At 39.6% G+C, this 19180-nt stretch overlaps 1 long non-coding RNA gene across 1 annotated transcript in view; it reads left to right on the plus strand.

Moving 5' to 3' along the window:
* Positions 1-240: 240 nt before the first annotated feature.
* LOC132564501 (uncharacterized) overlaps positions 241-19180 on the plus strand; it is a 37619-nt gene continuing 18679 nt past the window's right edge. The window contains exon 1 of the long non-coding RNA XR_009554885.1: positions 241-317. This is a non-coding gene — a long non-coding RNA (uncharacterized LOC132564501). The remainder of the gene's footprint in view (positions 318-19180) is intronic.

The following is a 19180-nucleotide window of genomic DNA, read 5'->3' on the forward strand; positions in this document are numbered from 1 at the left end:
AGTCATCAACAGATACCACATCATACTATTTTTTTTATTATATTATATTGTTGTGTTTGTGTTACATGATTTATTTCTAGAAATAGGTAAGAAAATTGGAATCATTTTAAAAAATCAGACCGTATATATTGCAGAAATATCTATAAAGTATGACTGATTTAGTAATCTCCCAAGTAAATGTATTATGACGTTTCAGGTATGCAGACAATATACATTGTTGGTTAATTGTGTTGCAGGTGATCTTTGGAACTGGAGATACATTGGGAGCAGTAACTACGACTGCAAATATGGGATTTGTGAGAGCAGCAGAACACCAGGTCTGTATATGTAACTGCACACTTCATAATCATCATCCTGCCATGTCAAAGAATTCCTTAAGTCACAATTCATTAATTTTACACTTGTCATACTGTTCACATTATCAATTTTCAACAGAGACACTTGTCATACTGTTCACATTATCAATTTTCAACAGGGACACTTGTCATACTGTTCACATTATCAATTTTCAACAGGGACACTTGTCATACTGTTCACATTATCAATTTTCAACAGGGACACTTGTCAATCTTCATTACATACTTTATAGTTGTCCTTTGACAAGTCAAATTTAACTCTTTTCTTACACTTTAATGAATCATACTTGCCATCCAACAAGTCACTCTTGTCATACACTTTAATGAATCATACTTGTCATCCAACAAGTCACTCTTATCTTACACTTAAATGAATCATACTTGTCATCCAACAAGTCACTCTTATCTTACACTTAAATGAATCATACTTGTCATCCAACAAGTCACTCTTGTCATACACTTTAATGAATCATACTTGTCATCCAACAAGTCACTCTTGTCATACACTTTAATGAATCATATTTGTCATCCAACAAGTCACTCTTGTCATACACTTTAATGAATCATACTTGTCATCCAACAAGTCACTCTTGTCATACACTTTAATGAATCATATTTGTCATCCAACAAGTCACTCTTGTCATACACTTAAATGAATCATACTTGTCATCCAAATCACAAAGAATGATAAAATTGTCTTCTTTAGACGGGCATTAGCCTGCACCTGAACTATTGAGACTGCAGGCTGTTTAGGTCTCTGCTGTATGAACCCAAAGAGTATGTTTCTAGTTAATTCTAAATTACAGTCATCTCTAAGCAGTTAATGTGGTCAGGATGTCATAACAATGGCAACATCAGGAAATTAGTTTGATTTGTTTAAAAGAATCATAAAAATGACACAAGAATAGAAATGTATGAACTTCATTGTTACAATTCACACCTTGAACAGCAGGGCTAATTCTATTTACAATCTTTATCCTGAAAGCAACTGACCATTCAATTCTGGAATCATTTTATTGTTTCCTTTAATGGATCATTGATATAATCTGTGTGTTACTTGACATTCCTTTTTTTGCCTGTTGATACCTGACACAATGCCAAGAAAAGGCAATTTCTCTGTATGATGGATTTTTATTGAAGGATTACCCACATTAGCCCTCTCTACTAGTCAATTGTAATCATGGAAAGGGGTACTGCCGTTACACAGAAAACCGACATTTTCTAATTCTAGGCATTTCCAAGAAATTAGTTTTCACCTTGAGTTGACTTAATATATTAGCGTTGCAATATTGCTTGTTTCTGAGCCATTGACAATTCCAAACAGGCATCTGGTTGTGTAGTGGCTATCTTTAAACAAAAACAATTCTGTCATAATCACAGACAGATGAGTTGAACGGAAACTCTGTCTTCAGCGCTAGCCATATTCCAGTTAAAGTCTAATGGTTGCACTACCCTTTTTATAAATCATCCAGGTATCATGTTTTATGATTATACAGTTGTCCTGCACACAATTCAATCAAACAGAAGGATTTACTGACAGCTTTTTTCCTCAACTAGAGATAATAATGAGACATATTATTCTTAAAGGGATAGACATGTTATTCACTGGTGGCTAGTGATAGTCAGGTGACTATCTATTCAACAGGTACTCTAAATGAATCCTCTGATCTATAATCTAGTAAGATACAATCAGCTATAGTCACTTAATCATCTATTGTGCTAAGCTATAGTCACTTTATCATCTATTGTGCTATGCTATAGTCACTTTATCATCTGATGTGCTAAGCTATAGTCACTTTATCATCTATTGTGCTATGCTATAGTCACTTTATCATCTGATGTGCTAAGCTATAGTCACTTTATCATCTATTGTGCTATGCTATAGTCACTTCATCATCTATTGTGCTATGCTATAGTCACTTTATCATCTATTGTGCTAAGCTATAGTCACTTTATCATCTATTGTGCTAGCTATAGTCACTTTATCATCTATTGTGCTATGCTATAGTCACTTTATCATCTGATGTGCTATGCTATAGTCACTTTATCATCTATTGTGCTAAGCTATAGTTTATTTATCATCTATTGTGCTAAACTATAGTCACTTTATAATCTATTGTGCTATGCTATAATCACTTTATCATCTGATGTGCTATGCTATAGTCACTATATCATCTATTGTGCTATGCTATAGTCACTTTATCATCTGATGTGCTAAGCTATAGTCACTTTATCATCCATTGTGCTATGCTATAGTCACTTTATAATCTATTGTGCTATGCTATAATCACTTTATCATCTATTGTGCTATGCTATAGTCACTTTATCATCTATTGTGCTATGCTATAGTCACTTTATCATCTGATGTGCTAAGCTATAGTCACTTTATCATCTATTGTGCTAAGCTATAGACACTTTATCATCTATTGTGCTAAGCTATAGTCACTTTATCATCTATTGTGCTATGCTATAGTCACTTTATCATCTATTGTGCTATGCTATAGTCACTTTATCATCTGATGTGCTAAGCTATAGTCACTTTATCATCTATTGTGCTAAGCTATAGACACTTTATCATCTATTGTGCTAAGCTATAGTCACTTTATCATCTATTGTGCTATGCTATAGTCACTTTATCATCTATTGTGCTATGCTATAGTCACTTTATCATCTATTGTGCTATGCTATAGTCACTTTATCATCTGATGTGCTATGCTATAGTCACTTTATCATCTATTGTGCTATGCTATAGTCACTTTATCATCTATTGTGCTGTGCTATAGTCACTTTATCATCTGATGTGCTATGCTATAGTCACTTTATCATCTATTGTGCTATGCTATAGTCACTTTATCATCTATTGTGCTAAGCTATAGTCACTTTATCATCTATTGTGCTATGCTATAGTCACTTTATCATCTATTGTGCTAAGCTATAGTCACTTTATCATCTGATGTGCTAAGCTATAGTCACTTTATCATCTGATGTGCTAAGCTATAGTCACTTTATCATCTATTGTGCTAAGCTATAGTCACTTTATCATCTGATGTGCTAAGCTATAGTCATTTTATCATCTGATGTGCTAAGCTATAGTCATTTTATCATCTGATGTGCTGAGCTATAGTCACTTTATCATCTGATGTGCTAAGCTATAGTCACTTTATCATCTGATGTGCTATGCTGTAGTCACTTTATCATCGGATGTGCTAAGCTATAGTCACTTTATCATCTGGTGTGCTAAGCTATAGTTTATTTGTCATCGGATGTGCTAAGCTATAGTCACTTTATCATCTGATGTGCTTAGCTATAGTCACTTTATCATCTGATGTGCTTAGCTATAGTCACTTTATCATCTGATGTGCTAAGCTATAGTCACTTTATCATCTATTGTGCTATGCTATAGTCACTTTATCATCTATTGTGCTATGCTATAGTCACTTTATCATCTATTGTGCTAAGCTATAGTCACTTTATCATCTATTGTGCTAAGCTATAGTCACTTTATCATCTATTGTGCTATGCTATAGTCACTTTATCATCTGATGTGCTATGCTATAGTCACTTTATTATCTATTGTGCTAAGCTATAGTCACTTTATCATCTATTGTGCTAAGCTATAGTCACTTTATAATCTATTGTGCTATGCTATAATCACTTTATCATCTGATGTGCTATGCTATAGTCACTATATCATCTATTGTGCTATGCTAGTCACTTTATCATCTGATGTGCTAAGCTATAGTCACTTTATCATCTATTGTGCTATGCTATAGTCACTTTATCATCTATTGTGCTATGCTATAGTCACTTTATCATCTATTGTGCTATGCTATAGTCACTTTATCATCTATTGTGCTATGCTATAGTCACTTTATCATCTATTGTGCTATGCTATAGTCACTTTATCATCTGATGTGCTATGCTATAGTCACTTTATCATCTATTGTGCTATGCTATAGTCACTTTATCATCTATTGTGCTAAGCTATAGTCACTTTATCATCTATTGTGCTATGCTATAGTCACTTTATCATCTATTGTGCTAAGCTATAGTCACTTTATCATCTGATGTGCTAAGCTATAGTCACTTTATCATCTGATGTTCTAAGCTATAGTCACTTTATCATCTGATGTGCTAAGCTATAGTCACTTTATCATCTGATGTGCTAAGCTATAGTCATTTTATCATCTGATGTGCTAAGCTATAGTCACTTTATCATCTGATGTGCTAAGCTATAGTCACTTAATCATCTGATGTGCTGAGCTATAGTCACTTTATCATTTATTGTGCTAAGCTATAGTCACTTTATCATCTGATGTGCTATGCTGTAGTCACTTTATCATCGGATGTGCTTAAGCTATAGTCACTTTATCATCTGGTGTGCTAAGCTATAGTCACTTTATCATCTGATGTGCTTAGCTATAGTCACTTTATCATCTGATGTGCTTAGCTATAGTCACTTTATCATCTGATGTGCTAAGCTATAGTCACTTTATCATCTGATGTGCTGAGCTATAGTCACTTTATCATCTATTGTGCTAAGCTATAGTTTATTTATCATCTGATGTGCTATGCTGTAGTCACTTTATCATCGGATGTGCTAAGCTATAGTCACTTTATCATCTGGTGTGCTAAGCTATAGTCACTTTATCATCTGATGTGCTTAGCTATAGTCACTTTATCATCTGATGTGCTTAGCTATAGTCACTTTATCATCTGATGTGCTAAGCTATAGTCACTTTATCATCTGATGTGCTGAGCTATAGTCACTTTATCATCTATTGTGCTAAGCTATAGTTTATTTATCATTTGATGTGCTGAGCTATAGTCACTTTATCATCTGATGTGCTAAGCTATAGTCACTTTACTTCTTCTGATGAGATAGATAGAAAGATAGATAAGCTATTGTCACTCTGTCATCTGACAAGACAAATAGGGTATGGTCACCTTGTCTTCTGGTGTGACAAGCTTCACATTGTCTTCTGGTGAGATAATCTATTGTCACTTTGTCTTCTGACAAGATAAACTATTGTCACTTTGTTGTCTGATGTGACAAGCTTCACTTTGTCTTCTGACAAGATGACCAATTGTCACTTTGCCGTCTGATGTGACAAGCTTCACTTTGTCTTCTGACAAGATGACCAATTGTCACTTTGTTGTCTGATGTGACAAGCTTCACTTTGTCAAGATTAAACCTAAGAGCCCGACAAGGAAAAAGCAACCTATCTCGCTCCTCTGAGCTAGTCAAAGCCGGGATCCTGATGGGATCGGGCGAGAACCCCAGAACCTGATTCTTCGCTAAAAAGGAAGGATCAGTTAGGAGTTACGGCAGCATGGCCTCTGGACCAACGTAGACTAGAGGGGAGCGACGACAAGGCGTGGACCTCACTCCTCCTACATCCAGAGGCCAAAGCCAAAAGGAAGAGTGCCTTGAAAGTTACAAACTTTAACGAGGCAGACTCCAGAGGCTCATAAGGAGCCCTAGTCAGGGAATCTAGCACCAGGGCCAGATTTCACTCTGGGGCCAGCTGCCGAACTCTGGGTCTATCCAGAGCGAAGCCTCTGATTAAGGCAGAAAGAGAGGAGGACGAACCTATCTCTTTCCTGCCATAACAGGCAAGGACACTGGCAATAGCTGTACGATAGCCAGCGATAGTGCCAGGTGCCAGATTGCGGTCCCTAAATAGAGAGAGTAGGAAATCCGCAATCAGTTGCCCAGAGATCTGATACCTCTCTAGAAAAGCCTACCTTGGCGAGGCTTCCAGAGATAGCCTCCACGCGTGAAGGTGGAACTTCTGAAGCACCCTGCCCACCAAGTGGAAGGGAGGGAATGCATAGGCATACATCCCGTCCCAGACAAAGAGAAAGGGCGTTCCCAGCCCAAGCCTTTTGGTCTGGGACCGGGGAGACGAAGGTTGGCAGCTGGTTGTTCAGGAAAGTGGCAAACCGGTCTATAATAGATCTGTCAACACCTAACAAATCCCCTTGAAAATCAAAGGGCACAGCTACCATTCCGTCAACTCCGGCTGGCGGCGCCTGGAGAGAGTGTCCGCCAACACATTCAGCCTGCCAAGAAGATGCTTGACCGCTATGGTCAACTGCATATACTGGCAGAGAAGAAGGATGTTGATGGTGACACACAGGACATGAGACCTGGTGCCACCCTGCCTCTCCAGATTCTCGACAACTGTAGAGTTGTCGGTAGCCACACAGATCACTTTGGACTGCAGGATACCCCGAAAGGACTGCAGAGCCAAAAGAACAGCCTTCATCTCGAGTACATTGATGTGCTCTGAGAGCTGTTCGCCAGACCACTCCCCCGAGCGGCATTAGCCGTCGAGGTAAGCTCCCAATCCTGTCATGGACACATCTGTGAACAGGGTCATAGAGGAGAAAGGCTTGGTCAGAGGCACCCAGCGGAAAACGTTTTCCTTAATGGTCCACCAGTGAGCGAACTCCCTGACCGACTGGGTAAGCGGAATCTTGGCCTCCCACTCCTGGATGACGGAACCCAGTCGGACAGGAGGAACATCTGCCAGGCAGTTGAGATACCCCAGAAAATTAAGGAACCAATGTACCTGGCCAAGGGATGAAGGTCAGAGCCAGAGCCCTGGCCTTCTCGAACTTCACCAGAGGTGGAAGGGCTCAGCCCAGAACAATGTTCAAAGCGGTTCCCCAGGAAGACGAAGTCCTGAGATGGGGAACCTCTGACTTCTCTCTGGAAGGAATGAAGCTGACTCTGAGTAAGATTTTCAGGTCCAGACGAATGTCCTTCACTAGCGATTCCCTCACCAACCAAGCATGAGGGAGTCATCGAAATAGATGTGGATGTCTATTCCGTGTTAGCGAAGGAATCCCATGACCACCTGCAGCAACTTGGTTAACATCGCGCCCTTGGCCAACATGGTCCCTACTTCCTCCTTGAGCGCTCGAGCCCTTTTCCAAATCCCCCCGGAGGAGCCGGGCGGCGAGGGGCGGATCCCGAAGAAGGGGAATACCTAGACCCTCCTTGTCACCGACAAAGCCCAAGCGTCCTCCATGATTTCATGCCACTGTGGAAGGAAAGCGGAGAGACGTCCGCCCACAGGGAGTTCCGGATGGCAGATCGAGCCCCTGCCAGACCAGCGAATCGTCTGCCCACCCAGAGTCTGAGCCTGCAGGAGATGGACAAGAGCCTGGAACGGGAGGACTGACGTCCACCCAGCCATGCCCTTGGTCTGTCGCGGCAAAGGAGCAGAAAGAGTCTTCTTGCCCCTAGGAGGTTTCTTACCATTCCTACCCTTCCCCATTGTTGCCCTCGAAGTGATGCTGGGATTTGGGCTACGCAGAAGACTGAGCAGTTGAAGACTTCGCCCTCTTCTTAGGAGACGCTGACCCCTGCGAGACACTGGCCTTCTCAGCCTGAAACCTCTTCACCAGAAGTGCTGAGGTGACTGAGTCTTCCTTCATATCCTTCTGAACCCAAGGAAGTGCTACCCCGAACAGGGTAGAGTCTAGAAGGGGGCAGTCAACAAGCGGAAACGGTAGAGTTACTTGACTGGGCAGGTTTTCAGAACTTAAAAACCACCTAGCCACCACGACATTGACAAGCAGGGAGACGTGCAAGGTCGCTGATGCTCTCAACGCCGCGTTCAGGGCAGAGGTGAGTCTGTCCTGTATGTCGGAATGTTCGGTCTCGGATAACCAACCCTCAGGCAAATCGGATACCCTGAGGCGCAACCTCCTCTCCATCCTATGGTACTCTTTGGGATCGAGCACCACCCAATCCACTATTTGCCGGGCCAGGCAGCCCCGCTCTCTCAACTCCAGCTGTGCTGGTTGAGAGGCCAGCTGCCTGTCGTGTGTGGCATAGTCAGAGGCCAAAGCCTCCGACAAATCACCAACACCGAGCTGCAGACCGTCAAAACCTGGAGCACGGGTAGAGGAGGAGTCCTTCTCTAAAACCCGCGCCCGGGTAGTGGCCAGAGCCGAAGACACGATAGTGCCTTCTGGCAAAGACCGATCTGAATGAACGGAAGCCCAAGGAACCATCAGAGAACCCAGAAGGGTGGTGGATTCGGGCACTGACGATGCAGAAGGTGGGGCAAACCTCCACCCCGAGCATCCGGTTGATGTCGGCCCAGAGGGCCCGCATACCTGAAAGCACATGCTGAGCCTCGGCTTCAGCAGTCTCAGGGCCATCTACTCCCTGGGAACCCTCCTGGCCGGGAGGGTTATCATCAGATGACTCGAATGGATCAATCTCCGAGACCCAGGAAAAAGATGAATGACATCGTCTTCCTCTGCCAAGTCTGCGCCCTCGACATCCATCTCCTCCTCAATAGGGACCGAAGTCCCCTTGGGAGGAACAGGGGCCACGGAAGGAGCTATCTCCAGAGAGGGGGACTCCTCTATACAGCATTTAGACGCAGAGCAAACCTTTTTAGAACTGGCTGACAAGGCCCCCGACGTAGCAGAACGTTGGGAGGATTCCGCACTGCTGTAACGTCTCCGAGAGGGAGAGACCAACCCCCATGGGTTCCAGGAGGGAAGACCAATGGGGTTAAACCCAAACCCCTGAGGGAATGGGAATGGTCCCGCGGGCTGGGAGTAACCCCAGAGCTGGCTATGATGGCCCGTCTGAGCCTGGGGCTTGACACCCTGTCCAAAGGATCAGGATGAACCACCACTCCCACCAGGTGGAATCCCAGACATGCTGGATAACTGTTGGTACCCAGAACCATCCGCAGGTTGGCCTGGGCGGCCCAGGAATAAGTGCCCGCAGGCACCCCGACACCCCAAGCCTGGGGGAAAGGGAGACTGGATACCGGACGCCTGGCCTGAAGCCCCAAGCCCTTGGGGGAACCCCCTGGGAAACCCTGCACCGTGAAATCTGGACTGGAGCAGAAAGTCCCATAGCCAGAAGCCTGTGAGGGTGGGAAAACAGGCCTCACGCTGACACCAGGATTAGTGAACTCAGTGTCACTAATCCCCGTAGCCACAGACAATCCTGACAAAAAGTCTGTGGCCCCTGACCCTATACCCGAAGGTACAGGTCCGGAATCAAAGCGGCCCCCACCAACGACGCCACCAGTCACTTTGAGGTTCCTAAAGGAATCAGAGACCTGCGACCGGAAGTCCCTTTCTGACAGTAACATCGCCGGCTATCGAGAGCTACCGGCCAATTCGACCCTAGACTGCGCGGAGTCAGGGTCGGGCTGCATCGCTGCAGTGATGTTATAAGTTTTTATCAATATTTATAAATTTCACTGTCAAAAATGCAATAAATGTATTGTACAGTTTTTAGAAGAGTTACTGCCCCTTACTTTTCTACAACTTATTGTCTGAACTCAGTGTCACTAATCCCCGTAGCCACAGACAATCCTTTCCAGCAGTTTTCTGCTATCTTTCAAACTTCATAATTAGGACCTGGATTTGTGTTTTCCTGCACAGCATTTTGATCTAACTCATTCCCAAAGGGTTATTATGACCAAGTGAAAACATTTTATCAATCATACTAGGTCAAAGGAATCAAATGTGTTCAAATTTTCAGACAACTTCTCAATTATCAAAAAGCCCTAAATACTGATACTGAGTTAAATCATATTGTGATTAAGAGCTACCAAGTGTGTTCAAACACCTTCACCAACTTTTTAAAGATCATCAGTGTCAAATGTGCTTGAGAACCTATTTCAACCAATTTCTTTCAAACTTCTGGGCTTGATTATAATGACATGAAATGGTGAATTACCAGTGGCATTTTGATCAAATAGTTATTGTTTCATTATGATATTTGATTTTAACATGTGAAAGCACAAAGTTTTGCCTCCCACAACGAAAGGACATGATGTTAATTGCCAGGTGGTACAATGCACTTGCCATTCTCCTAGATCCATGGGTTTGATTACTGGATGTGAAAATGTATGTGGGCCTCCCACAGTAACTGTGCTTCAGAGTGATAGATTTAAACTGTAAAAGAACTGAATTTTTATACATGATTTAAATCATTAGAGATCATTATGATAACTCTATAATAATCAGTGTATATCCTACATTTTGTGCAATGCAGAGCAGATAAGAATGTTTGAACATTTTAGGTCTGGATTCCACTGGAAGATGAGTTGAGCTTGGTCCAGCAGGACAAATGATTTTGGTTGAAGGATTTGATGTTATGATACTCTTTTTTCATATCTTTTCCATCATCTTTATGGATGAGGAAATCTTTAAATTTGATTTTAAAGATTTCAGAAACCAAAGGATATAATTTGGAAAGAAAAAAAAACTGTATGCTATAAAGATTCTTTAACTCATGTTTCAAGGGAAACCTACTAATAACATAACAACAACAGGTTGTGATCTGTGTAAAAAAATTCCTCTTAAGTAAGTCTCCTGTGGTGTTGGGTGTGGTAGAGTAATTAAGTGGATGCCATTAGACCTACACCTATTAAGGTTTTTTTTAAGCTGAAAATATCATGTAGGCTATCATCTTATTTCATGGCAGTTTTTTTTATTTACATGGAGATGAAACATAAATGTCAACATTTGTTAATTTCCTGTTTTTAAAAATTACAAAAAAATACACAAAGCTTGTTTGAACATTTATGTTTAAAGAATCTGAAATCTTATATTAGGATATGTGCTGGGTCTTTTCATTATTAAGATCATTTTGGATGAAATGGGTTCTTTCTATATAAGTTGAATTGATATTCTGAAAAACAAATGACATCCTTTTCAAATTTTAGCTCAGCTCACCTGGTCACAGTAGTGAAATTTCTTAAAACCTTAAAACAACTTCTTCTGACTAAACAAAAATTGCAGAAGTATGGTATTTAGTTGATAGTTTCCTAGGATGAAGCTTGAAAAAGTTTGCAAAAAGAAATGACCTTGATCCATATTATAAGGAATCGTTGGATTGTTTTACATTGTGGAGATCTTTTATTCCTTTTTTATTCTTAATACATAATTCTAAATTGATTGGGAAATATGGGTAACGTATATTCACAAATAAAGATATCGTCATGCAAATATTTTGTTTTATGGAATTTATAACCCCTTGATAGGTAAGCAAATTTGTATGTATGTTGAATTTCTGTGAAAACTAAAAAAAAACTATAAAGAATATTTCACTACCATGATCTTTAATTAAATTTTTTACTATGATTACACCTTTCAATGTTTATCATGCCAGATCAGTATTTTAAGAATGGTTTTGTTTGTATATGTAAGACTTACCATTTTTTTTTTACTGTCTGTCTTCATCTGCCATACATAAACTTTTCAAACTTCATCTCCAGTTCCACTGGTTCATTTGAGCTAAAAATTAGTGGGAATGTTAGGGAAAGGAAGCCCTCAAAGTGTTGTTATTTTTCGACCTTGTCAGATATGTTAATATGGCAGCCAGGGAGGCTGTTTTTTAACATGATTGCACAATCATGCTTTTCCTGTACAACACCATTTTCAAACTTCTCAAGTTCCACCAGTAGGACTGAGCTTAAACTTGCATGGAATGATGCAGAGATGGTACTGACTGATTGGATGTGCCACTTTGAATGTCAATGGTGTACATGTTAATGTATTTGTGATAAACACTGATTCTATTTTGATGAACATTGAATACCAGGTGAGCAATGCAGGCCCATTTTGTCTCTTTTTCCTGATCTTCATCAGGGCAGAGGGTTCGGACCCAAGGAAAAAAACAATTCAAACCTTAAAATTGCTTTTCCTTTGGATGAAGGAAACAAAGCTAGGTAAGTAATACAGACTCTATGTGCCACTTGTTATGATTCAAACGATAAAAGAATCCTTTATAATGCTGAATAAGACCTGTGGAACAAGACCTGGATGTTGATTTTCCTACAGCATTACCATTATTCGTTTAAGCACAAAATTGTTCTATAATTATACTGTTAATACCAAACTAGTGTTACTTTTAAGCAATATACCAGGAAGCAAGAACAACTCAGTACATGATTTTAGCCTATACTTGATGTTTAAATTGGACTTACGTGGTTAGTTATCAAACCAATTATGTTAAAGTACATTGTGTTTTAGTTTAGCTTGGTGTTGAGTGTACTTTCTCCCAAAGTACATGAGCTGTCATAACTAAACCTGGAATATACTTATAAGTTTTATTTATGTATAACCACTCCATCATATGTTTAAAGATCTTCATTTTACCATTGTAATTTGATTATATATGGTTATATTAAATACATTTTTAGCTCACCTGGTCTGATGGATTGGTTAACTTATTCCATGGCACAGACTCTTGCGTCTGTCCGGCATCCATCAACATTTTACTAAAAAAATCTCTGCTAGTCATAAACAACTGAAAGAAAGAATTTTACCAAAGGAGATTTACACCCCAGGCTGTTGCAGGAGAGGTGGGACCCAATAGGGGCAATAGAGAAAATTCTTTAAAATCATTCATCTTGTGTAGAAATACAGTGTATTAAAATTCTGTTCAAATTTGGTCTGAAGCAACCTTGGATGAAGGGAATCAAATTTGTATAAATGATGGATCTAGAACCCCTGGAGTGGGAAGGAAGGGTATATTGGGGGGAAATAGAGCAAATTCTTAATATTCTTAGTGGAATCAATTATGTTAAAAAGTTGGCATCGGCCCCTTGGGGGAGGAAAGACGTAAACTAATAGGGGAAATAAAGCAAATTTTTTTATTCTTTCTTTTACATTGTTGGATAAAGGGGAATCAATTTTGTATTAAATTAGTAGATTTTGTCCCCTGGGTTGCAGGAGAAGAGGGCCCAATGAAGAAATAAGATTCTTTAAAAAAATCCATCTGCTTGTGTAGAAATATTAGGATTCAGTCCTAATTTATTCTGAAGCATGCTTTTATAAAGGGAATCCATTTTGAATAATTGGTGGGTATCGCCCCTCTGAGGCAGGTCCAGATAGTGCAAATATACTCATCAAAAAAAGAAATGCTCAAAGTTCCCTCCTGCAGTACACCTAACTGTAAGGAAATAATGGAATATTTGGTCAGGTATTACATCAAGAATGATCTCCCTTCTCAACAATCTACCCTAAAATCAGCCGAGGATGACAATATCATTGTCTGATTTTTGAGACCCTTTAGATCAAGCCAAGTTGGATTTTTCAAAGTAATAATTTCAACAGATACTCAAGTCCAGTGGCATTAATTTTCCATGTTGGCATTTTGATTTTGCTATTTACCGAGATGTCACGCTTAACACAAATTCAGAGGGTTAGAGCAACTGTGATCTTGATGAATGGTCATAGCCAAACTGCTGTCGCATGGCATGTGATGTTCACCGATGAGTCTAGATTCTGTCTGTATTGCTCAGACAGGAAAAAAGGTATATCACAGTTGTGATGAGCGTTTCGCTGACATATGCATGGTTGAACATAATAGATTTGGTGGGTCTTCTGTAATGGTTTGGGGAGGCATCTCCCATGGAATAAAATCCCCCTTAGTAGTCCAGGATCCAAACCTCAATGTTGATTGATACAGAGACCAGATCCTCCAACCACCGATACAGAGACCAGATCCTCCAACCACCGATACAGAGACCAGATCCTCCAACCACCGATACAGAGACCAGATCCTCCAACCACCGATACAGAGACCAGATCCTCCAACCACCGATACAGAGACCAGATCCTCCAACCACCGATACAGAGACCAGATCCTCCAACCCATGTCCTTCCACTTCTCAGACATCATAACCTAATTTTCCAGTACGACAATGCTCAACTGCATGTTGCCAGAGTCATTTGTGATTTTCTCATGGCAAACAATGTTCGGCCTCTGGAATGGCCCCCATATAGCCCGACATTTCTCCCATTTAGCATCTGTGGGATAAGCTGGACAGACATATTAGGAAATGTCAAAACTCCACCAACTAACCGAGCCCAGTTGATAGCAGCATTAAAACAAAAATGGATCAACATTCCCTTAAGGTGAATTAATGTTCTCATGAATTCAATGCATAGGAGAATCTGTGTAGGGATTCATGCAAGAGATACCTACACCAGGTACTGAAGTGTTCTTTTGTCTATCGTGGATATCACACTTTGAGTAACTAGTGATGACATGAGTGACGTCACACAGACTTTTCCTCTACAGTTCTGTAAAGAGTAGACCTGTCCCTTCACATTGATATAAAATTTTGTACAAATTTCTCAACATATCATAGGCTATTGATTGCATAATATAATTGTTGTGCGTTTCTTTTTTTGTTGAATATATATAGAGAAAATTCTGTAAAATCCATCTGTTGTGGGAATGCCTTGATTCTGTCCCATTTTGGTGTAAAGTACATTTCTTGCTGAAAGAAACCGAACTTGTATCAACCAGAAATCTGACATGAGAGATGTGGGGCCCAGTAAAGGAATTAAAGTTCCCAAAAATCCTTCTTCCACACAAAGATATTGTCCAAGTTTGGTCTGAGACAATTTTCATAAATGATGAATCTGACTTCTGTTTGACCACAAGGCTTGAACCCAATAGGGAAATTATTACAGAAATCATTTGTCATATTTGAAATTGTTGCTAAATGACTGAATATATGAATTAGATATATGAGCTTTACAAGCCCCTTGGGCCTCGCATTGCTTAATCCTGATCATATAGAATAGTTGTAACATGTAATTCTTTTTTTGAAAGAAACCTCTTTGGAACATGAGATGGAAAATAAGCAATAGCATTTTAGGAAATTAGCAAATTAGATTAATGAAAGAGGATCTAAAGCATTAAATTGGTCTGAGTGTTAATGCTTTTAAGCCAGAGTGTCTTTTGTTTGCAGTGGGTATAGACTTGTACTATTACTGTAATGTAAGTACCTAAGGAACAGCTGATGTTTTCCACCCTATATCACCTGTGGGACCAGGTTTCAGAGAATATTTAATTAAAGAATGAGTCGTCATTAGTCACACAATCCAAACAATTTTCTCACTAGACATAATTCGCCTATAACCTTTTTCATCATATAGGTAACACTACATAGAACACACCAGTCACAGGTCACACTTAATACTGCATTCATGTCACAGGTCACACTATGTACAATGTTCCTGTCAAAGGTCACAATATGTACAATGTTCCTGTCAAAGGTCATATAATAAAAACAACATTCCTGCAAAAGGTCACACTACATACAACATTTTTGTCACTGGTCACACTACATACAAAATTCTTGTCACTGGTCAAACTACATACAACATTTTTTGTCACTGGTCACACTACATACAAAACTCTTGTTACTGGTCACACTACATACAACATTTTTGTCACTGGTCACACTACATACAAAATTCATGTCACTGGTCACACTACATACAAAATTCTTGTCACTGGTCACACTACATACAACATTTTTGTCACTGGTCACACTACATACAAAATTCTTGTCACTGGTCACACTACATACAAAATATTTGTCACTGGCCACACTACATACAACATTTTTGTCACTGGTCACACTACATACAAAATTCTTGTCACTGGTCAAACTACATACAAAATTCTTGTCACTGGTCGCACTACATACCAAATTCTTGTTACTGGTCACACTACATACAACATTTTTGTCACTGGTCACACTACATACAAAATTCTTGTCACTGGTCACACTACATACAAAATATTTGTCACTGGCCACACTACATACAACATTTTTTGTCACTGGTCGCACTACATACCAAATTCTTGTTACTGGTCACACTACATACAACATTTTTGTCACTGGTCACACTACATACAAAATTCTTGTCACTGGTCACACTACATACAAAATATTTGTCACTGGCCACACTACATACAACATTTTTGTCACTGGTCACACTACATACAAAATTCTTGTCACTGGTCAAACTACATACAAAATTCTTGTCACTGGTCGCACTACATACCAAATTCTTGTTACTGGTCACACTACATACAACATTTTTGTCACTGGTCACACTACATACAAAATTCTTGTCACTGGTCAAACTACATACAACATTTTTTGTCACTGGTCGCACTACATACCAAATTCTTGTTACTGGTCACACTACATACAACATTTTTGTCACTGGTCACACTACATACAAAATTCTTGTCACTGGTCAAACTACATACAACATTTTTTGTCACTGGTCGCACTACGTACCAAATTCTTGTTACTGGTCACACTACATACACATTTTTATTTTTGTCAAATGTCACACTACATACAACATTCTTGTCACTGGACCTACTATAGACAACATTCCTGTCACAGAGGTTATACAACAATGCTGATCCAGGTGATTAGTACAGTGTTCCTGTCACAAGTTATGCTATGTCATGCAACATTCCTGTCACTGTCACACTCGCATGCCACACTACATGCAACATTTATGTAATTCTACATAGAAATTTCCTGTCACAGCACTAGGTTACACTACTGCATGTAACAATCCTGTCACAGCACTAGGTTACACTACTACATGCAACAATCCTGTCACAGCACTAGGTTACACTACGACATGCAACGATCCTGTCACAGCGCTAGGTTACACTACTACATGCAACAATCCTGTCACAGCACTAGGTTACACTACTACATGCAACAATCCTGTCACAGCACTAGGTTACACTACGACATGCAACAATCCTGTCACAGCGCTAGGTTACACTACTACATGCAACATGCAACGATCCTGTCACAGCACTAGGTTACACTACTACATGCAACGATCCTGTCACAACGCTAGGTTACACTACTACATGCAACAATCCTGTCACAGCACTAGGTTACACTACGACATGCAACAATCCTTTCACAGCACTAGGTTACACTACTACATGCAACAATCCTGTCACAACGCTAGTTTACACTACTACATGCAACAATCCTGTCACAACGCTAGGTTACACTACTACATGCAACAATCCTGTCACAGCACTAGGTTACACTACGACATGCAACAATCCTTTCACAGCACTAGGTTACACTACTACATGCAACAATCCTGTCACAGCACTAGGTTACACTACTACATGCAACAATCCTGTCACAACTAGGTCACACTAACTTCCACCTATTATGACTCAGGTCACACTACGTAGAGCAGGTCACACTATGTAGAGCAGGTCATACTACATAGAACCTTCCTTGCACAGGTATCAACACATGCTACAATGCTGGCACATCAGGTCATACTAAATAAATAATTCAGACACAGGTCACACTACAAACACCCCAATAAAAAATGTTATATACTGTATTTAGAGTTTTAGTGTAATATCTATTTTAATACCATCACCAGGGACCATATAGTGAACTCTGTCATACTCAGTTTTTATATATAATACTGGTACATTCGAGTGAAGGAAACGTTCTCTCTTGTCAAGCTTATACTAATGTGGCTTTAGTATTTTCGCATGGTTGTATAATACTATGATTTGATGATGACATGAATGTTACTAGTTGAAGTTATATAGTCAATGACAATATGAAAGAAAGTCTTATGTGATCGATATTTTATGGAATAATAATTTCCCTGGGAAAATGACAAAAGATGATATTTAAAAGAAATTCAATAAAGGACCTGCTGTACGATCAGATATAATAATATCTTAATCAGCCATGAAGCTGCAAGCTGGACACCATTTCCTGTTCGGGAAATATTGATGGATATGCTATGTTCAGTGTACGGTTGTCTTGTTTTTTCCTTAGAATGTATATCCCTATCATGAAATAGCACAAGCACATTTAATTGTTGCCGTCATCCATTCAGATGTAAATCACCAGACAATGTCAGAATTCAGATTTTAATATCTATATGAAAGAATCATGAGGGGCTTGAGGAAGGCACTGAGTCGTTACAGGAATGGCCTACATAACCTGAGGTTAAGACCCAAGGTGTCTGGTTCAACAGTCACTAACTGTGGCAATTTGTGATTCTCAGGAAGCAGAGAAACAAAAATGTTTGCTGTTGTAGTTACAACCTTGAACAGGACACTTCACTCCAGTTGCTCAGGATGACATGCAGTAGGCCTCCTATATGCTGTTCAGTGAGGTAATCACCAGCAATTATAGGGGAGTCCATGCCTGGAGATGACTCTTACTGTTCATTGGACAATAAACCCAGAAAACAAACAGAAAACAGTTGTTCACAGTTTTACATTATTTGAGACAAAGTGGTGAGTGTATACCTCATTTTCATTTCTTAGGCGTTTAGGCTGTAGTTAGTGATAATGAGAATGTATTATCAGAATAGAGACTGACCCCAACTTCTGAGGGGTTTTGTTTCCTTATTAGATTTCGATTGGAATTCAGAGTTTAACCTCACAGGTATTTGATTTCTCAAGATATTCACTTGTGACTGAGGAGAAGTGAAATGTATCACAGTGAGGTGCTAAGAAGTAAATGATCACACTCAGAAAACAGTAGTAATGATTTATGACTTGTAATTATAAATACATGTAGTTAATTTGTCTTTAAGTATTGAACATTTATAGATGTTATGTCTAAAAAGAAGATAATTGCTGAGAATTGAATAAGATCGGACTGCATGGAATCTTAAAAAAGAGATAGAAAAAAAAACAAGAAGCCCAATGGGCCTGAATTGTTCACCTTTTCTGCAGTTTTACTGAAGAAGACTGGCAGTTTGTTAAGACAATTTCTGCAACTTAAAACCCAGCTAAAGCCTGTGACCCAGGACCTATTGCTTTTGAAAAAAAAAAATATTCAGTTCATAACACAATTAACCCCTGTTACTTTGAAAGTGGGTCAAGGTCAATCATTTGAACAATCTTGGTGACCCTTCATCCAAGCTTGCTACAAACCCAATATTGACACCCTTGGCATTTAGTTATTTGGTTATAAGTTTGAAGA

Source organism: Ylistrum balloti, unplaced genomic scaffold, assembly GCF_031769215.1.
Source record: "Ylistrum balloti isolate Yb309-2 unplaced genomic scaffold, AGI_CSIRO_Ybal_v1 Utg372332, whole genome shotgun sequence".
Taxonomy (NCBI): Eukaryota; Metazoa; Mollusca; class Bivalvia; order Pectinida; family Pectinidae; genus Ylistrum; species Ylistrum balloti.